The following is a 26,086-nucleotide window of genomic DNA, read 5'->3' on the forward strand; positions in this document are numbered from 1 at the left end:
GTACTGAAGTCAGTGAAGTGGCTCAGCATGAACACAGGGAGTCAACTCTTTGCAGGATCAGTACTTGCAGTTTGAGCACTTAATAAATGTGTAGAAAGAAATGGTCTCTGGCCTAAAGTGCTAGGGTGATCAGATGTCCCGATTTTATAGGGACAGTCCCGATTTTGGGTCTTTTTCTTATATAGGCTCCTATTACCCCCCCCCCCACACACACACACACACACACACCCCTGTCCCGATTTTTCACATTTGCTGTCTGGTCACCCTATAAAGAGCTTATAATCTAAAATGCTTTGCAGATGTCCTGGCTTGTGGGGGAGGAAGACATAACGTGACTAAACACAATGCTTTAATGAAAAACACTTTGCTGATGAATCCACAAATCAATTAGAAACAGCAAACATACCCACAGCACTTGAACCCCCATACAAAACAACACAGACAATATTTTCATGTGACTAGCCCTAAGTTCCCAGGATCAACTAATCCCCTCAATATAAATCAACCTTGTCTATTTCCTAGGTCTTTTTTATTGCTCCCTCTCTAACTAGAGTGAGCCCGGGATGGAACATAGGTGGAGCTTTTCCTCTAGTTGTGTCACTTGTCAAGCCCAATAAAAGGGCAAAGCAGACTCCCTCCCCAGCTCTAGGGATCTTAATATCCTAACTATACTGTTGAAGCAGTAAGGGCCTCATTGGCTGCTCTCAACCAGGCCTAGAGCCCTTTCCTAAAGAGAAATCCACCATGGGTAAGTAAGAGTTTGAAGAAAAGTTTCAGGCTTGTTTAAGAATCCAGACCATTGCTGGTTATTTCCAGACAGTCATTGCCAGTAGCAGGGGTTTAAAACCTGTCATATGTCCAGTTAAAGAGAGAGATAAAAGCAGTTGCCAAAAAGGGGGTAGGGGAAGCACTTAGTCTTTGCAGGCTCTAATGCCAAACTTCATACAATCTTCTTGGATGACAGAGTCCAAAATTCTAGATGATTTACTGACCTTTTGTTACTTCCTCCCTAGTGTTTTCCAAGACATAATGGTTTAGTTACATTAATCTTTGCTTCTAAGCCAGTCTTTCTAAGTCTGTTGGGGAGACGAGGGCAATGCTTTCTAATTTCTATATATTCTATGTACTAACTTCCTTGTGTGGGGTTGATGCTATTTTTGCTGTTACTGAAGTGGCTTCATCACCTGGACATGATTCACTCCCCTTGTATATTTATTTGGATTTGTTAAAAGCACCTATCCTATGGCTTTGGATGCTCTTGCAATAATAAAAGTATACCAGAGTATCCAAATCAGACATAAAAAGCAATAAACTATCTAATCAAACCATCTGGACTATTCTACCTCTCCCCCATTATTCTGGACAGGAAGGAATATTTTGCCTCCCCCCGCCAGCCATTGTTTTTGTTGTGAACTGCTCTAGTTCCAGTCTCGGTTGCAACTCATAACTTTCTGCAACAGCAGTGTGAAATTGGCATGTTTCTTATCAGTTTCTCAGTTGCCTGCAATCCTGAATAGCAGTAGTGAAACCAATGAGTATCTTGTTCCTGACTGTGGCTGCTTGGGAAAGCTACAAGCTCTGTCTCCATGTAGACTCAAGAAGATTGCACCTCATTAGTTTATTTGGAAGTTTACTATCCTAACGAGAAGGGTTAGGAACATCATTTTTTTTTTAAATTAAAAGTTAAATTTTAGAGGAACTGATGGCCTGGTTTTTTCCTCCCCAAATTTGCCAGAAAAGTTTTCTTCAGTGAGTGGATATGCAGATTTTTTTTTCAAACGTTGACTCCAAATTAATTTCAAACAACTTGATTGTGGTGTTCTTTTAATAGAGCATTACTAGCAATTTATTTGCTACTCTGCTTCAGCCCAGTACTCTCAGATCAGTTTCAGATCTGTGGTTTCTTTAGTGTATAAGGGGGGTGGTGGTGGTGTTTTGAGGGGGCAAATGGAAGCAGGGATTAAATACTGTAGCATAATTTATAAAGATTATAGCTATTAAAATGATTGAGTAATGAATAGCGTGCTTGATCAATGAGGATGCCAAATAGTTGGTACCTTCAGCCTCGTATTTTATGGGACACTCAAGCATCATCGCATAGGAGTTCAGATTGTGCCTATCAAATCATTTAGCATATTAGAAAGACAAGGTGGCTGAGGTAATATCTTTTGTTGGACCAACTTTTGTTGGTGAGAGAGACAAGCTTTCGAGCTACACAGAGCTCTTCTGTGATTTTGTTTGGTTTCACCCACATAGATATTGAGGCATTTAGTGCACTGGGTGAGGTATACCACATGTGATCAGGGGTGTTGGAACAATTTGTATAGTGGGGGTGCTGAGAGACATTGAACCAAAATGTAAACCCTGTATATAATGAGAAACACTTCAAGCCAGGGGGTGCTGCAGCACCCCCAGCGCCCTTAGTTCCAGCATCTGTGGTAACAATAGGCATGTGTAGGAGCCGTGGATCTTAAAAGGTGTATGGGGGGGAGGGTTGATCACTGTAGCAGTGGAAATATGTCTGCAGGTTTTGCATGTGTATTTTTGGCAGGGTCTGGTGCTGCTTTGAGTTGGTGTGTCCTGGTCAGTGAGGAGCTTGCTTCTGATGATCAGCTTGGAGAGGTTGGCAGGTTGTATGAAGGCCAAAAAAAGAGGTTCTGGGAAGATTTCTTTCAGAATGGGGTCCCCATTGAATATGGATTGAAGTTGTTTGATGATCTCCCATATGGGTTCCATGGTGGGATGGCATATATATGTGAGTGTGTGTGTGTTTGAGGGAGTGGGGGGTCAGAAGGGGTTTTATTTCTGTATTGATGCAGGCTCTCTAAGGTATTTGGGTGGCCTGTTCCATGATATGATCTACTTCTCTGGTGGAGTGTCCTTGTTCAGTGAAGGCGATTTTGAGTATGTTAAGGTGTATATCCTGGACTTCCTCCTTGGAGCATATTCTGTGGTATCTGAGTGCCTGGCTGTAGACAACATTTTTCTTGATGTGTTTGGGGTGGTTGCTGGATCTATGAAGGAAAGTGTGGTGATCCATGTTTTTTTTGTACTGTATATAGTTGTCCATATGATTCCACTGTTGAAGCAGATGTTGGTGTCCAGGAAGTTGATGCTGGTGTGGGAGTGTTCTAGAGAGTTTAATGGACACAGTGGTTGTTGAAGTGGTGAAACTCTAAGAAGCAGTTTGTCATCTGTCCAGAAGATGCAAATATCATTGATATATCTCAAGTATATAATTGGGTTTGTGGTGCATTTCCTGAACCCCCCTCTTCAAACTGCCCTACAACCTCTCCAAGCTGATCATCAGAAGCAAGATCCCCACAAATCAAGAAACACCAACTCAAAGTGGCACCAGAACCTGTCAGAACAACAGATGCACAAACAGCAGACATATCTCCACTGCTACAATGATTAACACCTCCCACAACACACCTTTCAGGATACATGGGCCCTATACATGCCTATCACAAATGTGGTGTACCTCATCCAGTGCACCAAAGGCCCCAATAACAACTATGTGGGTGAAACCAGACAATCTCTATGCTCTGGAATGAAATCTCACAGGGAAGTGATAAAAGACAAAATCATATCACCTGTGGGTGAAAACTCTTCATAAAGAGGTCAGAGAGAGAGTGATCAATCAGTCCTCATTCTCAAAGGAAACCTGCACAACACTTTCAAAAGATGAGCCTGGGAGCTTAAATTCATAACTCTGCTTGACACCAAAAATCATGGTCTTAATAAAGACACCAAATTTATGGTTTATTACAACAATCTGTAAACCACTACCCCCTTTTTGTCCCATTTTAACAGCCCACTTCACCTTGAATGGTCCCTTAGAATATATGCTAACTACTGATGCTAAACAGTCTGTTCCACCTTGTATTTAGCTGTGACACTTAGTACCTTTCCTAGACCTGAAGAAGAGCTCTGTGTAGCTTGAAAGCATCCCTCACCAACATCTGTTGGTCCAATAAAAGATATTGCCTCACCCACTTTGTCTCTCTAATATCCTGGGACCAAAGCGGCTACATCAACACTGCATACATTTTAGCATTTTGTTAGCTCACTTGGTTATCTCTTGAACTGGACAAAACTTTATTGATGAGCACTGTCATTAACAGGCTGCAGCTGGCATAGAAGACAGCAGCTACAGGAGTTTGTTGCTAGATCTGATCACATGCCATCCTTCAGCTTCACTTGTGTACTGGTTAGAAGTCATCAGGTCTCATAGTGGTTGCAGGGTACTGTTGATTTGTATGCATAATATTTTTATTACAACAAACCAACTGTTTATAAAGTGCTCCCTCATGAAGGCACTCAGGGTTCTGTATGACATTCATAAAATAAGGCAATACACACCATTAAGTACATCCCAGTTAAATTAAGACCTCCTACAGGAATCAGTGTAAATTCAGTGGCACTTAAAAATGAGCATTGTCTAAAGGAGATGACAGTTCTGCTTAATGGGAACATATTCAGGTGATATAGTGGTGCTTTGGTGTTTTGTGTCAGTCTCATGCTGTCTTTGCTCTAATAGCACCTTCCAATTCCTCTCTAGTTTATACATACAGAAAATGCATGAAACCCTCCAGCACTGCCTATTCCTTGTTCTTTGTATGGCAAATAGATATGTTAAGCCACTGTGATGGGTATCTCACATCTCCCACTGGTGTTAACGCAGGGCAGGAAACCTACTCTGTTCTTATCACGTTGCACATCACCTGCTCCATGTGCTTGTTTCGTAACATGATGGGTTCTGCATTATTAAAATAGGGGCTAGAGTCTCTTCTCACTTACCTTGGTGTAAATCAGAAATCAGTTCACTGGAGTCAAGGGCATTACCCTGGTGTGAAAGGAGAATCAGCCCCATAATATATTCTGTTACTCATTCCTACTCAAAAAGAGGAAATTATTATGTGGTTCATCTTATTGAAGATTTTATTGAAGAAAACACTATTTAAAAACCTCACTTTTTACTTAAAAAGGCAAGAAACAAAACCAGTTCAGTGAGTCCAAATACAAGAATAAAGGAGAAAAGAAGTAGGTGGTTTGTCCTAGGTTACTGAGAGCTCCTAAAATCTAAGCACTGTGAGACTCTTTGTTGAAGTAAATAACTGAGCTTCATTCATAATGTCTGCACTGCAGGAATATTCACATGGCACTGACTAAATTTCCATAGTTCTGTCCTAGCATGCTCTGGGATTCTTTGTAGGTTACAAAAGCTTGATCGAGAACTTGGAAGGGATGTTGTCAGGACATTACAAGGGGAAAGGTAATAAATATGGGGTCAAAAGTAATCATAATAAAACCACATTTTTAAAAGGTTTAGGTTTATAAAAGTAGTGGGGAGAGACTGAAATGTGTACTATGTGGGAGTGAGCTCTGTGAGCTATGCAATAAAAGCCATCCTAGATGCAAGTCTGCTATGATAAAGGGTGAACTAAAACAGCACAGTAAAAACTATGAATAAATCAAGGGTGTTCTCTAAGGGAATAAAAGAGGTGTTTGAATTGTGGGTATCACTTATGGTGGAAAGGCTAAATCATGAAACCTAAAATACCCCATTGAGGCTAAGGCTCTCCTTAGACTTCTTTAAATAATAGGAATGTATAATTACCCTGCCCTTCCAGTAATATTAACTCTCGTGACCTGACCAGTTAGGCAAAAGTCAGGGTAGTACAGGTTGTTTCCATTAGGAGAAATTGATGAGGGAGTGAGATATTTCTCTGCTGCAGTCCTGTTTATTTACAAAGAATGTCCAAAGTCCTGTTGCTCTGAACACAGTAGGAATGAAATAGAAGATATTCTTTATTCACAGTTCCAAGCCTCTTTTCATCCAGCACTCCTTCCTAAAAGCTGTTTTTCTTCCCTTTTTCTCAAGGTCACACTAAAGTGCTTCTCCAGGCGCTAGGGGGACAGTGAGGGTGTGGGTCTTCCCTGTTGCATTATCTGTCTGCTTCTATAGTATTTCTACTCTTTTTGCCTTGGCAACAACTCTAGGAAAACCCCTCAGGCCACATAGTTCACCTCCTTACATGTGGCCTGTGTTTTGAGTACTGGCTTCCGCTAGCTGAAACAATCTCTATTCCATGAAGGAGATTAATTTTTTTTTATATTTACCCTTACCCACCGGTTTCAATGAATTTTCACCTAACCTCCAGCGTAATAATATTTAGAAGTGGGAGGCTGTTTTTCACATCCCAAGGGCTGGGGCTTTACAAAATGTTGGGAACCTTCCCTGTAGGCTTAGGCCCTGGGGAAGATTATCCTGCTTTTACAGAGGGAGGAACTGAAATCAACTTTGTGACTTGCCCAAAGCCACAGGTCACTGACAAACAGCCAGGGTGGGGGACTGGGGCATTCCTGGCTGCTGCCCCTGTGCCTAACGCCCTCCCTCAGCTTGTGTGCTGCTTGCTGGGTTACTGCCCTCCCGCCCTGGAGCCAGCTGTGGGCGCTAGAGCTCTTGGGGGAAGAGTTTTAAGGCTCTGGAGGCTGAACCTGACCCGAGGGGTGCAGAACACCCCTGAGCTCGCTGCTGAATGGGGGGGGGGAGAATGTCACCCCCAGCCTCTAAAAGTTGCACCCTGCGCTAGCGGGCTGCCCCGTGCCGCTGATCGTCCCTGGGACGTTTCCAGACACCTGGATTTCTGTCACCTGCATCTACGCTAACTTCACGTTACGGCCCAACAACGCGCACGGGCCCTTTAAATCTCTACCGCATTGGCCAGCTGCAAGGGTTTGATCTTGCTTCCTTCTGTCCTATTGGTCAGCCGGGCTCTCACCCTCCCGCCGGTCTCCACAGCGCAGCCAATCGCTGCCCTCGAGTTTTGTAACTGACTTCGGAGTGTACCATTACTCCTTCCCGGAGGGGTGGCGGGAGCGGGTATCTTTTGATACCCCCCCCCGTCGCTTCTCATTGGCCTGGCAGCCGGGGGAGCCGATAGCCACCCCCCGCCCCCGCCGTGGGCAGAGTAACCCGGGCGGCCGCCTCTAGGGCGGAGAGGAGGCGCTGCCAGGGGACCAGCCGCAGCGCCGCCGCCGCCGCCGCCGCTCCCCGGGACCGGAGCCCGCCTGCCCGCAGGGAGGAGAAGCGGGGCCGGGAGATGGACCCGCCGCACGTGGCTTAGCGCAGGGAGCCCGGGCGCAGGAGCGGCATGAGGCAAGTGGGGCAGCTCCCCGGGGACCCCCCGCCCGGCCACGGGACCCACTGCCCCGGGGGGGGGCGCGAGCCGGGCTGGCACCTCCCGCTGCCCCCCGCCCCCGGAGCCGGGCTGGCACCACCGCTCCCTTCCCCTGCTGCCCCCGGGGGCCGCGATCCGGGCGGGCCCCTCCCGCGGCCCCCCCCCCCCGGAGCCGGGCTGGCACCACCGCTCCTTCCCTGCCCCCCCGGGGCCGCGATCCGGGCTGGCACCTCCCGCTGCCCCCCCCCCCCGGAGCCGGGCTGGCACCACCGCTCCTGCGGCCGGCTGGGAAGCTGCGCCCGCCGGTGAGTGCGGGCGGGCGGGCGGGCAGGTGGGGTCTCCCTGCCCCGGCGAATCGGAGAAAGCGGCTGGAGGCTCCCGCCTCTGCTGCTCCCGCCGGGGGCGACGGCGATAGCGCTGCCCGCCGCCAGGCTCCGCGCTCCCGCAGTGCGCTGGCATGTGCCTGGCTGCGGAGCGGGCACCGGCCGCAGGGGCGCGTTGGCCGCTGGCGCACGGCTCCGCCGAGGGCGGCAATGCAGCAGCAGCAGCGCCCGCCCTTGGAGAAGGCGCCGCGCAGGGCGAGCGCTTACCGGGCGACTCGCGGTGTGGGACCCCCCCCTCCCCCCGCTCCCTTTCCCTGCCAGCTTCAGGGACGTGTGTGCCTGTAGGGGGTCTGAATAAAACCATCATGGGGAATGGCCCAGCCAGCGGGCAGGCCACTGAGAGAATAGCCCGCGGGGCGGGGAAAATGCACTCCCAGTTCATCCCAGCAGAAGGTCTCGGGGCCCAGTTCGTGCTCTGAGTGTGGGCAGCCTGTCCAGCTCATGGTGGTTTGCTTGTGTCAGAAATCTGGAAGGAAAGAACTCCTGACATTGCCTTGTGATCAGTGGTTGTGCTTAGCACTGCCTCCTTCACCTGGTTACTCCGCTCAAACTGTAGGGAGAATGAGGCCATAATGTTTTAATGGTCAGGAAGTGCTTGCTTGGAGCCCTTCCAATAGATGTGGAGGGGGACCTTCTTGATTTACAAGCTTGTGCAGATTTGTTCAATACTATCCCACTTGCCTGATCTCCTTGTCATGTGTATTTCGGAGGGAGGGAAATGCTGAAGATCATGATTATATTTGTCCTTACATGGGTACAGATTTGGTTGATACAGGTTAACTCTGGAGAAGGAGTTGGGGGAAGAAACACTACTTTGCTCTGCCAATTCATTGTGTGAGAAATCTCTGAAGTGCATTGTTTTGTTAGTGGACCAAGGTCTTCCAGTGGCATGCAGTATATCCCCTTAGGGCTATCCAAATGTCCTCCTGTTGGACAGGCACAGTATATTATAGGGCACTTTCAAGATTAACAAACAGATGGGTTTATCTTTTGTGGTGCATGTATGGATTCTCAGGTAGATGCCTCCGTCTCTGGCATGCTCCACCCTCTTATCACCTTTATTACTAATGCAGGTTTATCATAGTGATTGCATTCTAATCTACAGCACAGATGTATTTCAGTAGTGTCTGTTACACTGCTATAGAGCTGTTTCAGGTATAAAACCCAGTTTCTAGTATTACATTTTCTCTGGTTAGAAGTTTGAATTTTGTGGGCTGTTGGCACCAGATACTTGTAATATTATTGTTTTTAACAAATACATGCTTGAAAGTTTACTTCTGCACATGCAGTTTTTTCTGTAACTATAAGGTATATTAATGTATTTCCATTGTATCCCCCCCTTTAAAGCCACATAATGAAACTATCTTTTATTTCATCCAGAGACCCATTTAATGTTGGTACTATGGATTGACAATGCCTTGTACTTGCCCAAAGGGAACACAGGTATTACCAGAGGCAGCTCTTGTGGTCTCTTCTGCTAGCTTGGTCTATCACTTTAAGAAGCATCATTTACTTTGGTAACACACAAAGTAAATTAAATATTTGGCTGAAAATCCTGTTCTTCAATTGTAGACTTCACTGTGTTTAGACTTCTATATTATTCCCCACTTATAAAAAGAGCTGAGAGAAGATTATGCAAAACTTAGATATGCAGAAGTTTGGAAATTCTCAGCTAAGGTTGTCAATGAATATTAACTTTTAGTTTGTTTAATAATTGAAAAGGAAACTGTAAAAAGGAACACTCAAGTTAAAAATTGTACTGTATATTCAAACGGCTTTTTTTACATGTTACAAGAACACTTTACATTATTAAAATGGAAAGAAATTTGAAAATCCAATTTATTTTTCACTACTGATGCTGTTAATTTATATGTCAGCATTTCTCTCAGCTTGAAGAAGGAAAATCAGTGAAGCCAGTTTCATTGTTTATTTTCACTAACACCTTCCAGTATTGTTGTGCTTGGGTTGCAAATCCTGCAAGGGCACATGTATATGTTAAAAATAACTTTCCATGGGAACTAATTTTTTTTTGGATCATGGGAGTATTTCTGTTGGCCTTATGTTTTGTACAAATTTGTTTGCACAAAAGCTACACTTGGAGTCAAATTGGAGTTGACAGTGTCCCTTTAATCTAGCCTCCAAAAATTCCACTACACATTCTTCCTCAGCTCCAAGTGAAGATTTCACACTGTAGTCAGAAACTGGACACTTAAAATATATTTAGCTTGCATTTTCAGAATTGCAGCTTTCTAAAGCACTTATCTTCAAGAAACAGATGAAATCAAACCTATTTAATAATCATGTTAATTGGTTCTCTGGAATACTATAGTTGAAATACACAAATAGACTTGTAGTTAATTCTAAAATCTTTGTTCATTTTACAGTTGAATAAAAAAGTTGAAAGAACAAATGCCAAATTGCCCTATAACAAGTAGGTACATTACCCAAGTAACTAATGATATATGTGAAATATAACTCAGTTCATAATTTGGAATTCAAATATATTAAAACTTGACTCTGAATTACAATACATTTTGAATACAGATCCTGTTCATAACTAACCCCTGTGTTTGTTGCCTTTGTGAGCAGTATGTAATTGTATATATTTGGTTCAAACCTAGGCACAAATGGGTGAGGTCAGGATGACATTTAATCTTAAACTTCCCTGCCTCATGTGGGTTTCAAACATTCCTTTTAGTGTGCTTGTCTTAATCTTTTTCTCCCTGAGCTCTCAGGAGAGTTTTACAAACATGCATAAAAACTAAAATTTCTCCAGTGATACAAGTCCCTTTTGATGAAGACTAGAAAATTACTTGTGTTGTGAGAAGGTTTGAGTTGTTGTAAAACAAATGGTAATGCAGAGCAGATGTTGGATTTTCTGTTAAGAGAGTTTCCTATCTGTTGTGACAGATATGACCAGAGAATAGTTGTGTTGAGTGTTCCTGACTTCTTCTTGCAGGATTTTAAAATATTTTTCTAGTACGTTGTGATAATCATATACATTAACTTACCCAATCTAGTTGTGGTGCTACTGTCTCACTTGTCTATGCTTCTGCTGTCCTGCAATATTCCTTCAGTGCAATAGCTTGGGGTCTTTCTGTAGCTGTATCTAGAGCAGGGGTGGGCAAACTTTTTGGCCTGAGGGCCAGATCGGGGTTCCAAAACTGTATGGAGGGCTGGGTAGGGAAGGCTGTGCCTCCTCAAACAGCCTGGCCCTGCCCCCTATCTGCCCCCTCCCACTTCCTGCCCCCTGACTGCCCTCCTCAGAACCCCTGACCCATCCAACCCCCCTCCCATTCCTTGTCCCCTGACCGCTCCCTATCCAACCCCCCTGCACCCTGTCCCCTGACTGCCCCGACCCCTATCCACACCCCCACCCACTGACAGGCCTCCCAGGACTCCCACACCTATCCAACCACCCCCTGACTGCCCCCCGGGACCCTCTGCCCCTTATCCAACCCCCCGCTGCCCGCCCCCTTACCATGCCGCTCAGAGCACCTGGACTGGCAGCCACGCTGCCCGGCTGGAGCCCGCCCCGCTGCCCGGAGCGCTGGCGGCACAGCGAGCTGAGGCTGCAGGGGAAGGGGAACAGCAGGGAAGGGGGTTGGGGGCTAGCCTCCCCGGCCGGGAGCTCAAGGGTCGGGCAGGATGGTCCCGCAGGCCGTAGTTTGCCCACCTTTGATCTAGCGCCACATTAATAGTGGGACTAGATCACTACTTTCTGGGTGGTTAGGAAAGTCTCTTGCATAACATTTTAATAGTTATAGGGTGTTATTTATTGGGTGTGTGTAACTGACCAGCAATGCACCTCCATTGGTGGTACCAGCAGTGGCAGCTGTGACATAGACCAGACTGAGGGATTTGGATCACCATGTCATATAACCCTGATAACATAGTGGTCAAAACATGTTTTTACACTGGAAGCTTCCACTGCTGCTGTTATGAGCCCACCTTTTGCCAGTGGGGACATAGCTTAGCAGTCTACTCGCCCAAGTCTAAAAGGAAGATGATTTTCCTGGGTGACTACAATCCACTTCTGTTGAAGTGGAAAGAATTTAAGCTTTCATTTAAGGAGGAAAAAATGTCTCCAGCTCTTATATTTGATGATTAATTCTCTTGCATTCGCTGAATGTAAATCAGTGCAGTGTTGTCTTCATAAGTCTGCACATAGCACCAGACAGTGCCAGTGCCTAGAGTTGCGAAGAAGCAGCAGAGTGAAATTAAGGAAAACGTTTGGTTTTAGAGTTGCTATTCAGAAAATTCTGGTCAGCAGCAAAACTATAAATAAATTGGGTCAGTTTCATTATGCTGCTGTTGGGAAAAGCTGTGATCAGCAGCTAGAGTTATTTACTGGGGTTGGGGATGAGGACTCAGAGCAGTGGAGGTAAGGTGAGAACTAGGTTTGCATAGACATCTCATTACCACCATCCATCCTTTCAGCGGACAGGTTTGGGGTGAGTGGGAAACAGAGAAGGAGCTCTCCTTCCATGCAGAACACTGTCATGATAACAGCTATTTTCATGTTGCCTTTTCTGTCTATAGCAAGTCTCTAGCTGGAACAACAGAGATGTTGTGATGCTTTGTTACTGTTGGGGTACTTGGTGAGGAGGACTACTAGAGTGGGGAGAGATACAGGTAAAAGGAAAAAGAGAATGAATTGTAGGGTAGAAACTTTATTTCAAAGCAAAAGTTTTAATAATCAAATGGTGATAATTGGATTTGGTAGCAAAAAGAAACTGAGAAGCAATCTTCCCTTTCTTCTCTAAAATCTTGGCATTATCTCCATTTGAAACTATTGGGTAGGGTTGTGGGCATCAGCCCTAATAGGTACATGAAATTAATGCTCTAGCTTTCCTTAGAAAGTACTTGCTTAATAGTACTGGTATTCAGATGGTGTCATAACTATAAAGGGAAGGGTAACAACCCTCCTCTATACAATTCTATAAAATCCCTCCTGGCCAGAGGCACCAAAATCCTTTTACCTGTAAAGGGTTAAGAAGCTCAGGTAACCTGGCTGACACCTGACCCAAAGGACCAATAAGGGGACGAGATACTTCCAAATCTAGGGGGAGGGGGCGGGAGGCTTTTGTTTGTGCTCTTTGTTTTGGTGGGGTTCGCTCTTGGGACTAAGGGACTGGACATCAATCCATGTTCTCCAAATCTTTCTGCACAAGTCTCTCCTATTTCAAACTTGTAAGTAACAGCCAGACAAGGCCTGTTAGTTTTATCTTTGTTTTCTCAACTCATAAATGTTCTTTTTGCTAGAGGGTTTAACCTGTGTTTGCTGTAACTTTGAACCTAAGGCTAGAGGGGGTTCCTCTGGGCTCTTTGAATCTGATTACCCTGTAAAGTTATATCCATCCTGATTTTACAGAGATGAACGTTACCTTTTCTTTTAATAAAATTCTTCTTTTAAGAACCTGATTGATTTTTTCATTGTTTTAAGATCCAAGGGTTTTGGATCTGTGTTCACCAGGACTACTTGGTGAGGGTATACTCTCAAGCCTACCCAGGAAAAGGGGTGTAAGGACTTGGGGGGAGGAATTAGTCTCAAATCTGCCCAGGAAAGGGGGGGGTTAGGGACTTGGGAAAAAGTTGGGGGAGTTCCAAGTGGCTCTCTCCTAAGATTTGGAACACGCTTGGTGGTGGCAGCTTACTGTTAACCTAAGCTGATAAATAAGCTTGGGGGGGTCTTTCATGCGGGTCCCCACATCTGTACCCTAAAGTTCAGAGTGGGGAAGGAACCGTGACAGATGGTTCAAAGTGGAATATTTCATTTGAGACAAGAAGAATGTTGGTTGATGGATTTCATATCTTTGCTGCTCTACTGTAGCTGGACATATTATTCTCCATAGTCCAGTCAGCAGTTGAATTAAATACCAAAAGCTAGAAACTTAATTTCATTTCCGTGGGAGGGGATGTGAAAGGCAGTGGAAATTGTGGAAAAATCTCATCAGCATCATCCCTGTCACTCAAATCCATAATCTGGTCATCGTCCTCTATTTGCCCCTTTCTCTGGAGCCTCACATTCAGGCTGTGCCTGAATCTTGCCAATTTTTTCTGCATAACATCTCTAAGACATGGCCTTTCCTATCCATCCACACAGCTAAAACTCTCATCTAGGCTGCCATCATCTCTTGTCTTGATTATTGTAACATCCTTTTCACTACCCTTGACTAATCCCATCTTGCCCTGCTCAGACCGATTCAAAATGGTGCTGCAAAAATAATTATCCTAGCTATTGGCTTTGACCATGTCAGTATCACCTCCTCTTTGCATCCCTCCACTGGTTCCCCTTCTCTATTACATCAAACTTAAGCTAGTGGTCTTAAATTTGCAGATGATACAAAATTACTCAAGATAGTTAAGACCAAAGCTGACTATGAAGAGTTACAAAGGAATTTCTCTAAACTGGGTGACAGGTAAACAAAATGGCTGATGAAAGTCCATGTTGATAACTGTGAAATAATGCACATTGGAAAACATAATCACAACTATACCTACAAAATGATGGGCCTAAATTAGCTGTTTCCACTCAGGAAAGACATCTTAGTCATGTGGATAGTTCTCTGAAAACATCCACTCAATGTGCAGTGGCAGGTTTAAAAAAAAAAAAAAGCTAACAATGTTAGGAATCATTAGGGAACATAAGAACGGCTATACTGGGTCAGACCAAAGGTCCATCTAGTCCAGTATCCTGTCTTCTGACAGTGGCCAATGCCAGGTGCCCCAGAGGGAATGAACAGATAATCAAGTGATCCATTCCCAGTTGCTCATTCCCAGCCTCTGGCAAACAGAGGGTAGGGATACCATCCCTGCCCATCCTGGCTTATAGCCATCAATGGACCTATCCTGCATGAATTTATCTAGTTCTTTTTTTATCTTATAACCATGTTATAGTCTTGGCCTTCATGACTCTTCTCTGGGAAAGAGTTCCACAGGTTGACTGTGCACTGTGTGAAGAAACACTTCCTTTTGTTTGTTTAAAATCTGCTGCCTATTAATTTCATTTGGTGCCGCTTAGTTCTTGTGTTATGAGAAGGAATAAATAACACTTCCTTATTTACTTTCTCCACACCAGTCATGATTTTATAGACCTCTATCCTATCCCCCCTTAAGAGTCTCTTTTCTAAGCTGAAAAGTCCCAGTCTTATTAATCTCTCCTCATACGGAAGCCATTCCATATCCCTAATCATTTTTGTAAAGGGATAGATAATACAGAAAATATCATAATGCCACTATTTAAATCCATTGAACACCCATCCCTTGAATACTGTGTGCAGTTCTGGTCTCCCCATCTCAAAAAAGATATATTCGAATTGGTAAAAGTACAGAGAAGGATAATAAAAATGATTGAGATGTGGAACAGTTTCCCTATGAAGGCAGATTTAAAAGACTAGAAGCGTTCAACTTGGAAAAAAGATGACTAAGGGGAGATATGATAGAGTGGAGAAAGTGATTAAGGAGAAAGTGGATATGATAGTGGAAAGGGGATATACTAGTGTGGTGTGAAGTGTTAGTTATCTCTTATAATGCAAGAACCAGGGGTCACCCGATGAAATTAATAGACAGCAGGTTTAAAACAAACAAAAGGAATTAATTTTTATACAATACAGAGTCAACTGGTGGAACTTATTGCCATAGGATACTGTGAAGACCAAAAGTATAACTGCGTTCAAAAAAGAATTAGATAAATTCATGGATGATAGGTCCGTGAATGGCTGTTAGGGCTTGTCTACACGACGCAGCTTTTAGCGACAAGGCTGTGTCGACACAGCCTTGTCGCTAAAAGTCAGCGTGTGTAAATGCTCTTTGTCAGCACTTTTGCAGACAAAATACTTTCAGCTCCGTGAGCGGTGTTAGCTTTGTTGGTTCACACTGTCACTTGCGTTGGCAAAACTTTTGTCTTTTGCGGGAGGGGGGGCTTTTTAAAGTACTTGTGAAAGACAAAAGTTTTCCGCAAAACTTTGCGGTGTAGACATACCTTTAGCCAAGATGGTCAGGGATGCCACTCCATGCTCTGGGTGTTCCTAAGCGTCCCTGACTGCCAGAAGCTGGGAGTGGACAATAGGGGATGGATCGCTTGATATTTACCCTGTTCTGTTCATTCCCTCTGAAGCATCTGGCTGCTAAGTACTTAGGGTGGGTAATAGAAGAAACCCTAGAGTAGTACTTTGACTTCCCCCTCCCACAACTTTCTAAATCACAAATTACTTAAGCATATATTCCCCCCCCCCTTTTTTTTGCATGTAAGTTGTCTATAATAGACTCTTTTGGGGGGGGGGGAGTGGAGATCTCCCACTGAAGCATGAACATAGACAGGGCACCAGCATTTTTATCACCACATCTAACTGTTCAGCTCTAGATGTCAGATCGGTAAAAATGCCAATGGCCACCTGATTCCTATCTACAGTAGCACCTCCACGTTTTGTATACTCATTGGAGCGTCACTAGCTGTATTGGAAAGACTGGAGACTTTATAAAACACTCTAGTGTGGGCAAGGTGTATATGTGTGAGGTTCTGCACTTGTGTAGTCACTGAGAAATCTCTTCTCCTTTGAAGCCATATGAAAATGGAGAGTGTAAACCCTGGCATGCTTCTGTGGGGTACCTGCTGCTTGTATACAGTAGTGAATTTTCCCATCCCTTTCATCTCGTCAGTGAGGCTTTTTTCCTAGTTCAAAGCTGTGATAATCAATTGGTCAAATTCTAATCAATTTAAAAACTGACTCTAATGAAAGAGGTGTAAGTTTTGGGTGTAGAGCAGCCTGTCCTCCTCATATCAGGGATCTGCTCTGGCTGTTGCAGCCTGTGGTCTTGTGACTGGGGGTGGGGGGTGGAGAAGCAGAGGAGGTGAGAATTCTCACCTCTTCAGTTTGCTGAGGTGGGGATCTTCATGGGATGGATTGCTGTTCAGTGAGTGATGGAAACAGGTGTTGGCTAGGACCTTTGCTTTTCACAGCCAAGTGGCAGAATGTTTTCACTGATTTTTCTCCCCCCTCCTCCCCCCACCTTCCCCCCCCCAGGGAAGTTTTTCTCTTGTAACAAAACAGACAGAGGTGGTGAAAGTGGGGAGGTTATTTAAATCTGTTTTATTAAAACTTGTCCTAGATTTGCTGTCCTCTGACGTAGAGCAATGGGGGACAAGGGCAGGGTAAGTGGAGTTTCCAGAAGCATGGAGTGCTGGAATCTCTCCACTTACTGAGAAAGGGAGGGTCAGTTGGCCTCCCTATAGAAACTTCTTCAAATATGCATATTTTATTGCTCATAAAATGAGTCTGACATTACGTGTAATGTGAGCAGGGAGTGGCCAGACAGAGCAGGGCTGCTGGTGTCACTGGAGCGTGTGGGGAAGGACTTTCAGTGATACCTGGCCTGATGCCTGGCAGGACCTCCTTTCTCCAGCAGTATGGCTTTCACCAGGTTTCTTACCCTATGTGTGTAAAAATGCAGGAGAACCTACAAGGTTGCAGGGTGCTATTACAAGTGCCTAGAGGCCCCAGCCAGGATCAGAGCCTTATTCTGCTAGGTGCAGTACAAACACACTGTAAGAACATAAGAATGGCCTTACTGGGTCAGACCAAAGGTCCATCTAGCCCAGTATCCTGTCTTCCAACAGTGGCCAATGCCAGGTGACCCAGAGGAAATGAACAGAACAGGTAATCCTCAAGCGAACCATCCCGTCACCAATTCCCAGCTTCTGGCAGCCAGGTTAGGGACACCATCCCTGTCCATCTTGAGTAATAGCCATTGATGGACCTATCTTCCATGAATTTATCTAGTTCTTTTTTTAACCCTGTTATAGTCTTGACCTTCACAACATCCTCTGGCAAAGAGTTCCACAGGTTGACTGCGTTGTGTGAAGAAATACTTCCTTTTGCTTGTTTTAAACCTTCTGCCTATTAATTTCATTTGGGTGACTCCTAGTTCTTGTGTTGTGAGTAGGAGTAAATAACCCTTCCTTATTTACTTGCTCCACACCAGTCGTGATTTTATAGACCCTTATCATATCCCCTCTTATGCATCTCTTTTCCAAGATGAAAAGTCCCGGTTTTATTAATCTCTTCTCAGATGGAAGCCGTTCCAGACCCTAATAATTTTTGTTGCCCTTTTCTGAACCTTTTCCAAATCCAGTACATCTTTTTTTGCGATGGGACGACCATATCTGCACGCAGTATTCAAGATGTGGGCGTACCATGGATTTATATAGAGGCAACTTGATATTTTCTGTCTTATTATCTATCCCTTTCCTAATGATTCTGTGGCAGGGTGCTGCAGGGGAAGCCCTAATCTGCTCCTGCCGCTTCAGCCCCAAGCTGTGGAAATGGGTTGGGGCTGGGCCACTAGCTAGGACTGGCAGGTATGGCCAGTTTCCAGGCCAGCCTCGTTAACAGGGGCTAAAAGCTTGGGAGGAAGTGATTTGTGGGGGGACATGGCGACCAGGAGGGGAGAGTAGGCTCAGAAGGAGCCAGGAGCCTGCTACCCTGTTGCTACTGAGGCCTGTGCTAGACCAAACCTGTAAATAGTTGGAGCTTGGTGGTGGGGTCCAGATACAGGAATAAAGAGCACGGAGGTTGCACCAGCTTGAAGGGGTCCTGACTCACTGGGGAGTGGGGCCAGGAGGCTGAACCTAGCAGGGCTGTTACAGATTCCCAATATTGTATTTGCTTTTTTGACTGCTGTTTTCAGAGGACTATCCACAATGACTCCAAGATCTTTCTTGAGTGGTAACAGTCAATTAAGACCCCATCATTTTATATGTATAGTTGGGATTATATTATCCAATGTGCATTACTTTGCATTTATCAACATTGACTTTCATCTGCCATTTTGTTGCCTAATCTCCCAGTTTTGCCTGGGACTTAACTATCTTGAGCAATTTTGTATCATCTGCAAATTTTGCCACCTCACTGTTTTACCCCGTTTGCCAGATCATTTATGAATATACTGAAAAGGACTGGGTCCAGTACAGACCCCTGGGGGACACCATTCTACCTCTCTCCATTTAAAAAACTGACCATTTATTCCTACCCTTTGTTTCCTATCTTTTAACTAGTTACCAGTCCATGAGAGGATCTTCCCTCCTATCCCATGACAGCTTGCTTTGCTTAAGAACCTTTGGTGAGGGACCTTGTCAAAGGCTTTCTGAAAATCTAAGTACACTATATCCACTATTATCACTACAAACGTTTTTTTTTTTTTTTGACTTCCACTTTTTAAAGGATGCCTTTTTGCCTCTCACTGCTTCTTTTACTTTGTTGTTTAGCCACAGTGGCACTTTTTTGGTTCTCTTACTATCATAGGTGCCGACTCCGTGGGTGCTCCGGGGCTGGAGCACCCACAGGGAAAAATTAGCAGGTGCTCCGCACCCACCGGCACCTCCTCATCTCCTTCTCCACCCCTCCCCCGAGCGGGCCGCATTTCCGCTCTTTCTGCCCCCGCTGCCTAACAGCTGTTTGGTGGCACTTAGGACTTTCCGGGAAGGAGGGGGGAGGAGCGGAGACGCAGCATGCTCAGGGAAGGAGGCGGAGAAGAGGCAGGGCAGGGATGGGGATTTGGGGGCAGGGATGGAATGGGGGTGGGACCAGGGGCAAGGGGTGGGGTGGAGCACCCCCTGGGCAGAGGAGAAGTTGGCACCTGTGCTTACTATGTTTTTTAATTTGGGGTATACTTTTAAGTTGAGCCTCTTATTATGGTGTCTTTTAAAAGTTTCCATGCAGCTTGCAGGGATTTCACTTTTGGCTCTGTACCTTTTAAATTTCTGTTTAACTAACCGCCTCATTTTTGCATAGTTCCCCTTTCTGAAATCAAATGCTACAGTGTTGGGCTGCTGTGGTGGTTTCCCCGCCACAGGGATGTTAAATTTAATTATATTATGGTCACTATTACCAGGTGGTCCAGCTATATTCACCTCTTGGACCAGATCCTGTGCTCCACTTAGGACTAAATCAAGAATTGCCTCTCCTCTTGCGGGTTCCAGTACTAGCTGCTCCAGGAAGCCGTCATTTAAGGTGTCAAGAAACTTTCTCTCTGCATCTGTCCCTGCTCTGAAGAGCTTACAAACTAAATAGACAAAACAAAGGGTGGGAGAAAGCGGTTATTCCCCTCTTGCAGATCTGAAAAGCTCTGAGCAGCCCATGCTCCAAACTGGGAAGTGGAGGCTGTCACAGAGCCAAGAGGGCATGTTTTGCCTCTGACCTTTAGACAGTCTCTCTGGGAGGGTATCCCTTTAACTGCAAGGCCCTAGACCTCCATTTTTTGCAAGGGGGAGCCCTGAAGCACCAGTAGGGTTGCCACCTAGTTGCTAGGAACCAGACCCCAAGACCCTACAGTCTCCTCCTCCTCTTCCCCCCACACCTCAATCGCTCCCTCTCTTCTTCCTCCCACCTCTACTTGCTCACTGGATTGTTTCAAGGAGCCTGCTTGCAGGTAGGAGGCAGCCCCGGCTGAGATGGGGCTGGCAAGGGTTAATGACTCGATGGCTCTCCCTGTCCTGCTGTAACTGGGCTTTTGGTGTCTTGTCAGTACATTTGACCGGAATTTCCTTTAAAAAAACAGGCACCTGGCAACCCTAAATGTTCCCCGGACACAGAAGCGAAAAACCGGACAGGTGGCAACCCTAGGTTCCTGTACCCTGAGACTTTGGCACTTGTTACTCACTATGGCTCTTCTAGACCCAATCAGTCTAAAATAACTCACTCCTATTAGAGACTTTATCCCCTTGGGAAGGGATGTAACCAGCAGTGGTTTGCAATGCAGAACAGCCTTTTCAAAATAAGATTGCTTTTGCTAGTCAACTGGAATTCAGCATTTAAGGTCCTTTGCTTAGAATGGAAAAGCAAAACTTGGATGAGCATCGACGTTGGCAGTAATAATATACCCCTCTGGTTCTGAGCCTCCAGGATTTCATCTTTTCCCCCACTCTGCCCTTGTCAGCCCAGTTCTTATCCCCATGTATTTCCAGCTGCAATCATGCTACTTCCAAGTTGTTCTTCCCTTAATTGCCAGTTGTTCGAAGTTAATGTCCCATTGCTGGTCTTCCATTGTCTCTGAGGCAGATCTATTTATATGTAGTTTTTGGTAGTTCCTTCATACCAGCTCAGACAAACCTACCATCTCACCCAGTTCCCCCCCCCCCCCACCCCCACCCAAAGAAAGGAATTAACCCTGCAGTCCTAGGAGATCATCATACAAACTGAGGGGGTAAATCATGCATATTTTTCATCGAAATAATCCACAAATTTCCCCCATTGTCCACAGTGTCAGCGGCTGGAAAATCTCAAATTCAACAGGTAAAACAGAATATGCTTTGAAGATAAAGTCATGCCTGGGCAGTGCAAGAGCCTTCCTTTAAACTGTTCTTTGCTGGATTCCCAGGGCAACAGCAGTGACTGCAACAGGAGAACTAATCAGGAAGTTTAATGGTTAAATGGGGGAGAGAGACACTAGTGTAGATGTGCTGTATAATGTCCCAGAATACCTGCTTTCCAGATAAGCCTTACCTCTGGATGCAAAGTCTCTGAGTTTGTCATGGTACAAAGGTAACTCTTGTCTCTGGTCATTGCTCATATGATGATGAGTAAAACCTGGCTCCAATGAAGAACATTAAACCTGATTATTGCAGCTGCAACCCACAATGATGTGGCATTGCCTCCCCAGGTCCTCCCCCATTCTTTGTTGGTTTAGTCCTGTATAGTTGAATCATTATAGAAACTCTTGTTGTTTATTTGTCTATTCAACTACATTTATTTTACCCTTTCCCCAAATTTTCCGTATGCTGTAGATTTTTGGTATTGAAAGCAGGGGTGAGGGAAGCTGGTGGATTGGACCCTGAGGGAGGAAGACTTAGCTTTAGAAGGATGTTGGGGCTTTTGAGAAAAGAGATGAGTGATGATGACTTTGTGGGTGGGTGGGTTGAATTTTTCATTTCTCACTAGTAAACCTTGACAATAATTTGCTGTCCCACTGCTCCCGTTCACAATATCTGCCACTGCGTCCAATGATAAGGCATAGTAACTTGATCTGATTTCAGAATTGACAAGCTTGAGAAACGAACTTGAATTCATTTGGAACAAGATACAACAAGCGAGTGACAAAAATCAGAGGGGAGTTAGGGCAGGAAGGAGAGGCAAAGATAATGAACATAGGGTTATGCTGTTTAATAAGATCCCACTCTTAACCAGAGTAGTTTCAAATCAGCTGAGAGGTGCTGCTGGTTTAGCTACCAATAGTTGGAAGATTTCTTGTAGGTGTCACAGTAGAAGTGAATCTTGAAGAAGAAACAGTGAAACTGACTAGAAACAAAGACTGAGGTTATACTGGTTTAGCTGTGCTGGCCATAACCCCATCACATAGACTCATATTGCCTCCCCAAATGATAGCTATGTCAATGGAAGTGTTCTTTCATCGACATAGCTACACCTACACGAGGGTTAGGTCTACATAGACATGTTGGTCAGGCCTCATCTATGCTTAAAATATAGATGGACCTAGCTACTTCGCTCAGGGTGTGAAATGTTAACACTTCTGAGCGCGGTAGTTAAGCTGACCTAACCCCTGGTGTAGGTGCAGCTAGATCAAATGGAAGAATTCTTCCGTCATACGTAGCAAACGCTGCTCAGGGAGGTGGATTACCTAAGTCTATGGGAAAAAGCCCTCTGACGTAGGAAGCATTGCTCCTGTGGCATAGCTGTAACACTGCAGCTCTTTTGCTGTAGTGCCCGTAGGATAGGCAGTAGCCTTAGGGAAGTGGCTATTTCTCACATCTAACTGCGGTAACTATGTGGACCTAACTTATGAGTGTGGACCAACCCACAGTGCTGTGAAATTAACTTAGTCGACAAACTCAGAAGTATCTTTTATAAAATCCTTCAGTCATAGGGCTGGCCCGTACTTCAAAGTTAGGTTAACATAGCTATGACAGTTAGGAGTGTGACAAATACATACCCCTGACTGGCATAGCTCTGCTGACGAAACCTCAAGTGCAGATGCAGCTGTGTCAATGAAAGAATGCTTCCATTGACACAGCTACCATCGTTCGGGTGGTGGTGTGCCTAAAATACCTGCTCCATTGGTGTAGGATGTGTCAAAGCTATAGGGTTCTGATGGCATAGCTATGCCAGCATAGTTGTGCTGGTATAGTCTGCTTAGTGTAGACACGGTCATAGTAATCTTGGGATCTGTCTGCACTACGTGCACTTTACCAGTGTACTATACTGGCAAAGCACTCCTAGTGTGGACACAGCTATAACAACCAGCCACAAATGAAATAATTAAGGCCCTACTTAATTTGTGATCATGTGGAAATTGCGGATCCCACAATATTAGGCTTCCACTGCAATTTTGTCAGCAGCCTGGGGCTGACTGCGGGAGCCCTGTCTGTCAGCTGCTGCCGGCCGGGACTCCCAGCTGTCAGCCCTGTGCATTAATGATTGTAATACAGTTGCAGAAAAATGTCTGGTTATCAAAAAAATGAGAAGGCATAACTAATACCTGAGTGGTTAGCTTGTTCCAGCACATTTTTCTTAAACAATAGGTCTTATCTGGCTTCTCCAAATTACCACAATTAATAAAGGTCCATTTTTAACTTTTTCCACAATTTTCCATATCTTGTCCGCAACTCAGCCACAATTATTTGACACTCATCCTGCAATTCCAGTAGGGCCTTAGCTATAATTGTAAAAGCGCAGATTTGTTTGTATAGCTGCATCTAACTGGGCACTTCTGCCGGCATAGCTGTGGTGGTCCGGGATCACACCTCTTTACACCTTTGATCAACATAGCTATGTCGGCAGAAGACTGTAGCATAGACATAACCCTATCGATTACTTGTAACAATAGCAGGTGCAATTTTGAGACCAAAGTGGGATGTAAATTAAGTGTGATTTATTTTTTGGGGGGGTGTATTCTTATAATTTTTCAACATGTAGCAGTAAGTCAGGCACAGACCTAAGGCCTTTCTTGTTTTTGGGAAAGGGAGGTGAGTCTGGAGGGGAACCACCTGGAATAGGAATAAAATGTCTTGGGCGGGGGGGTTGGTTACAATTTCTGTTTATAAATACTGAGATGTAGTCTGCCTTATGCATCAAATATCAGTGTTCTTTCTTGAGCACTAATATTGAAGCAGGTGGGCAGACTTGTAGGAAAGAGATCTTTATAGAGTATGTTGAGTGGACAGATCCAAAATTTCAGGAGGTTTCGAAATCCAGTGTTCTGGTCTGGGTCTATCTCTAACAATAAGATAAATGAAAGCTGCAGGGAGAGGTAGATATGCTGGAGCAGGGGTGGGCAAACTTTTTGGCCCAAGGGCCACATCTGTGTATGGAAATTGTATGGCTGGCCATGAATGCTCGCGAAGTTGGGGATTGGGGTGCAGGAGGGCTCCAGCTGGGGGTGTGGACTCTGGGGTGCTGCTAGGGATGAGGGGTTGGGGGTGCAGGAGGGTGCTCTGGGCTGGGACTGAGGGGTTCGGAGGACAGGAGGGGGATCAGGGCTGGGGCAGGAGTTTGGGGCACGGGAGGGAGTCAGGATGACAGGCTCCGGGCGGTGCTTACCTCAAGCAGCTCCCGGAAACAGTGGCATGTCCCCTCTCTGGCTCCTACGTGGAGGTACGACCAAGTGGCTCTGCGTGCTGCCCTGTCTGCGGGTGCTGCCCCTGCAGCTCCCATTGGCTGCAGTTCCTGGCCAATGGGAGCTGCGGGGGGTGGCACTTGGGGGTGGGGGCAGCATGCAGAGCCCCCTGGCTGCCCCTGCATATGGGAACTGGAGTGGGGATGTGCCACTGCTTTCGGGAGCCATGCGGAGTGGAGCAAGCTCCCTGGCTGGTGCACCAGAGCAGGGCAAGTCCCAGACCCCACTTCCCAGCGGGAACTCAAGGGTCAGATTAAAATGTCTGGAGGGCCGAATGTGGCCCCCAGACTGTAGTTTGCCCACCTCTGCACTGGAGGGTAGGGATAGGGTCCAGAGAGACCTAGGCAAATTGGAGGATTAGACTAAAAGAAATCTAATGAGGTTCAACAAGGGCAAGTGCAGAGTCCTGCCCTTGGGTTGGAAGAATCCCATGCACTGCTACAGGCTGGTGGCCGACTGGCTAAGAGGCAGTTCTGCAGAAAAGGACCTGGGGATTACAGTCGATGAGAAGCTGGATATGAGTCTACAGTGTGCCCTTGTTGCCAAGAAAGCTAACAACATATTGGGCTGCATTAGTAGGAGCATTGCCAGCAGATAGAGGGGAAATGATTATTCTTCTCTATTCAGCACTGGTGAGACCACATCTGGGGTATTACGTTCAGTTTTGGTGCTCCCACTATAGAAAGGATGTGGACAGATTGGAGAGAGTCCAGTGGAGGGCAACGAAAATTATTAGGGGACTGTGGCACATGGCGTACGAGGAGAGGAACTGGGCTTGTTTAGTCTGTAGAAGAGAAGAGTGAGGTGGGATTTGATAGCAGCTTTCAACTACCTGAAGCGGGGTTCCAAAGAGGATGGAGTGAGGCTGTTCTCAATGGTGGCAGATGATAGAACAAGGAGCAATATTCTCAAGTTGCAGTGTGGGAGATCTAGGTTGGATATTAGGAAACACTATTTCTCTAGGAGGGTGGTGAAGCACTGGAATGGGTTACCTAGGGAGGTGGTGGAATCTCCATCCTTAGAGGTTTTTAAGGCCTGGCTTGGCCAAGCCCTGGCTGGGATGATTTACTTTGGGTTGGCCCTGCTTTGAGCAGGGGGTTGGACTAGATGACAACCTCGAGGTCCCTTCCAACCCTGATCTTCTGTGATTTTTTCTATGACATGAATGGGCATGAATGAGACATTTCCAAGTGCTTTTGTTACAGCCTGTCTGCAAACTCAGGCCTCTGTGTATTAGTTTATATTTGGTTCACATTTGGAAAGTTCCTTTACCATTGTGTGGGCTAGAGGCTGCAAATTAAATCTTTGTTTCTGCAGCAGTTATGTGGCAAATTCAAAGTGGGTAATAATACAGCTTACTTCATAATCTCATTATACAGGAGGGCCTGCTGATAGACAGACTGTGCTTAGCTAGGCAGCATGTATAACAGAGTGGAGAACTGAAAGTCAATAGATCCTGGATCATATTTGTGACTACACCACTGACCTACTATGTGACCTTAGATACCCCTTCATCTTTCTCTGCCTCTGTTTCCCCAAATGTAAAATGGGGGTAATGTCTGTACTTCTTTGTAATGTGCTTTGAGATCCTCCAATGGAGGGCCATAAAAGTGCCAAGTATTATGTCCCTGGCTTTTGCCTTACTCCAGCAAAATGTTTAGGTTGTGAGAACCAGGTCGTGTCTGTGAGAAGAAATCTTGTGCAGCAGTCTCCTCCGTGGCGAGGAGTGTTTGGAAGGCACTTGCTTTTTATTAGCTGATAGTTTTCTGTAGCATTTGAATGCTGTTTCTTTCCTCTTCCAAGGAAACTCTTAACAGCAGTGAGGGAAAGAACCCTAGGTAGCTCAGTTGATTCAGGGGTCAGGCAAGCCTGTTTATTTTTAGAGGA

At 45.4% G+C, this 26,086-nt stretch overlaps 1 protein-coding gene across 8 annotated transcripts in view; it reads left to right on the forward strand.

The window, feature by feature from the left end:
• Positions 1-650: 650 nt before the first annotated feature.
• The window catches only part of MICAL3 (microtubule associated monooxygenase, calponin and LIM domain containing 3), a 261,040-nt gene continuing 235,604 nt past the window's right edge, over positions 651-26,086 (forward strand). For all 8 annotated transcript variants that reach the window (XM_039545905.1, XM_039545912.1, XM_039545923.1 and 5 more), the window contains exon 1: positions 651-748. The gene's annotated coding sequence lies outside the window, so the exon portion shown is untranslated. The remainder of the gene's footprint in view (positions 749-26,086) is intronic.

Source organism: Mauremys reevesii, linkage group 1 (genome assembly GCF_016161935.1).
Source record: "Mauremys reevesii isolate NIE-2019 linkage group 1, ASM1616193v1, whole genome shotgun sequence".
In the NCBI taxonomy this organism is placed as follows: Eukaryota; Metazoa; Chordata; order Testudines; family Geoemydidae; genus Mauremys; species Mauremys reevesii.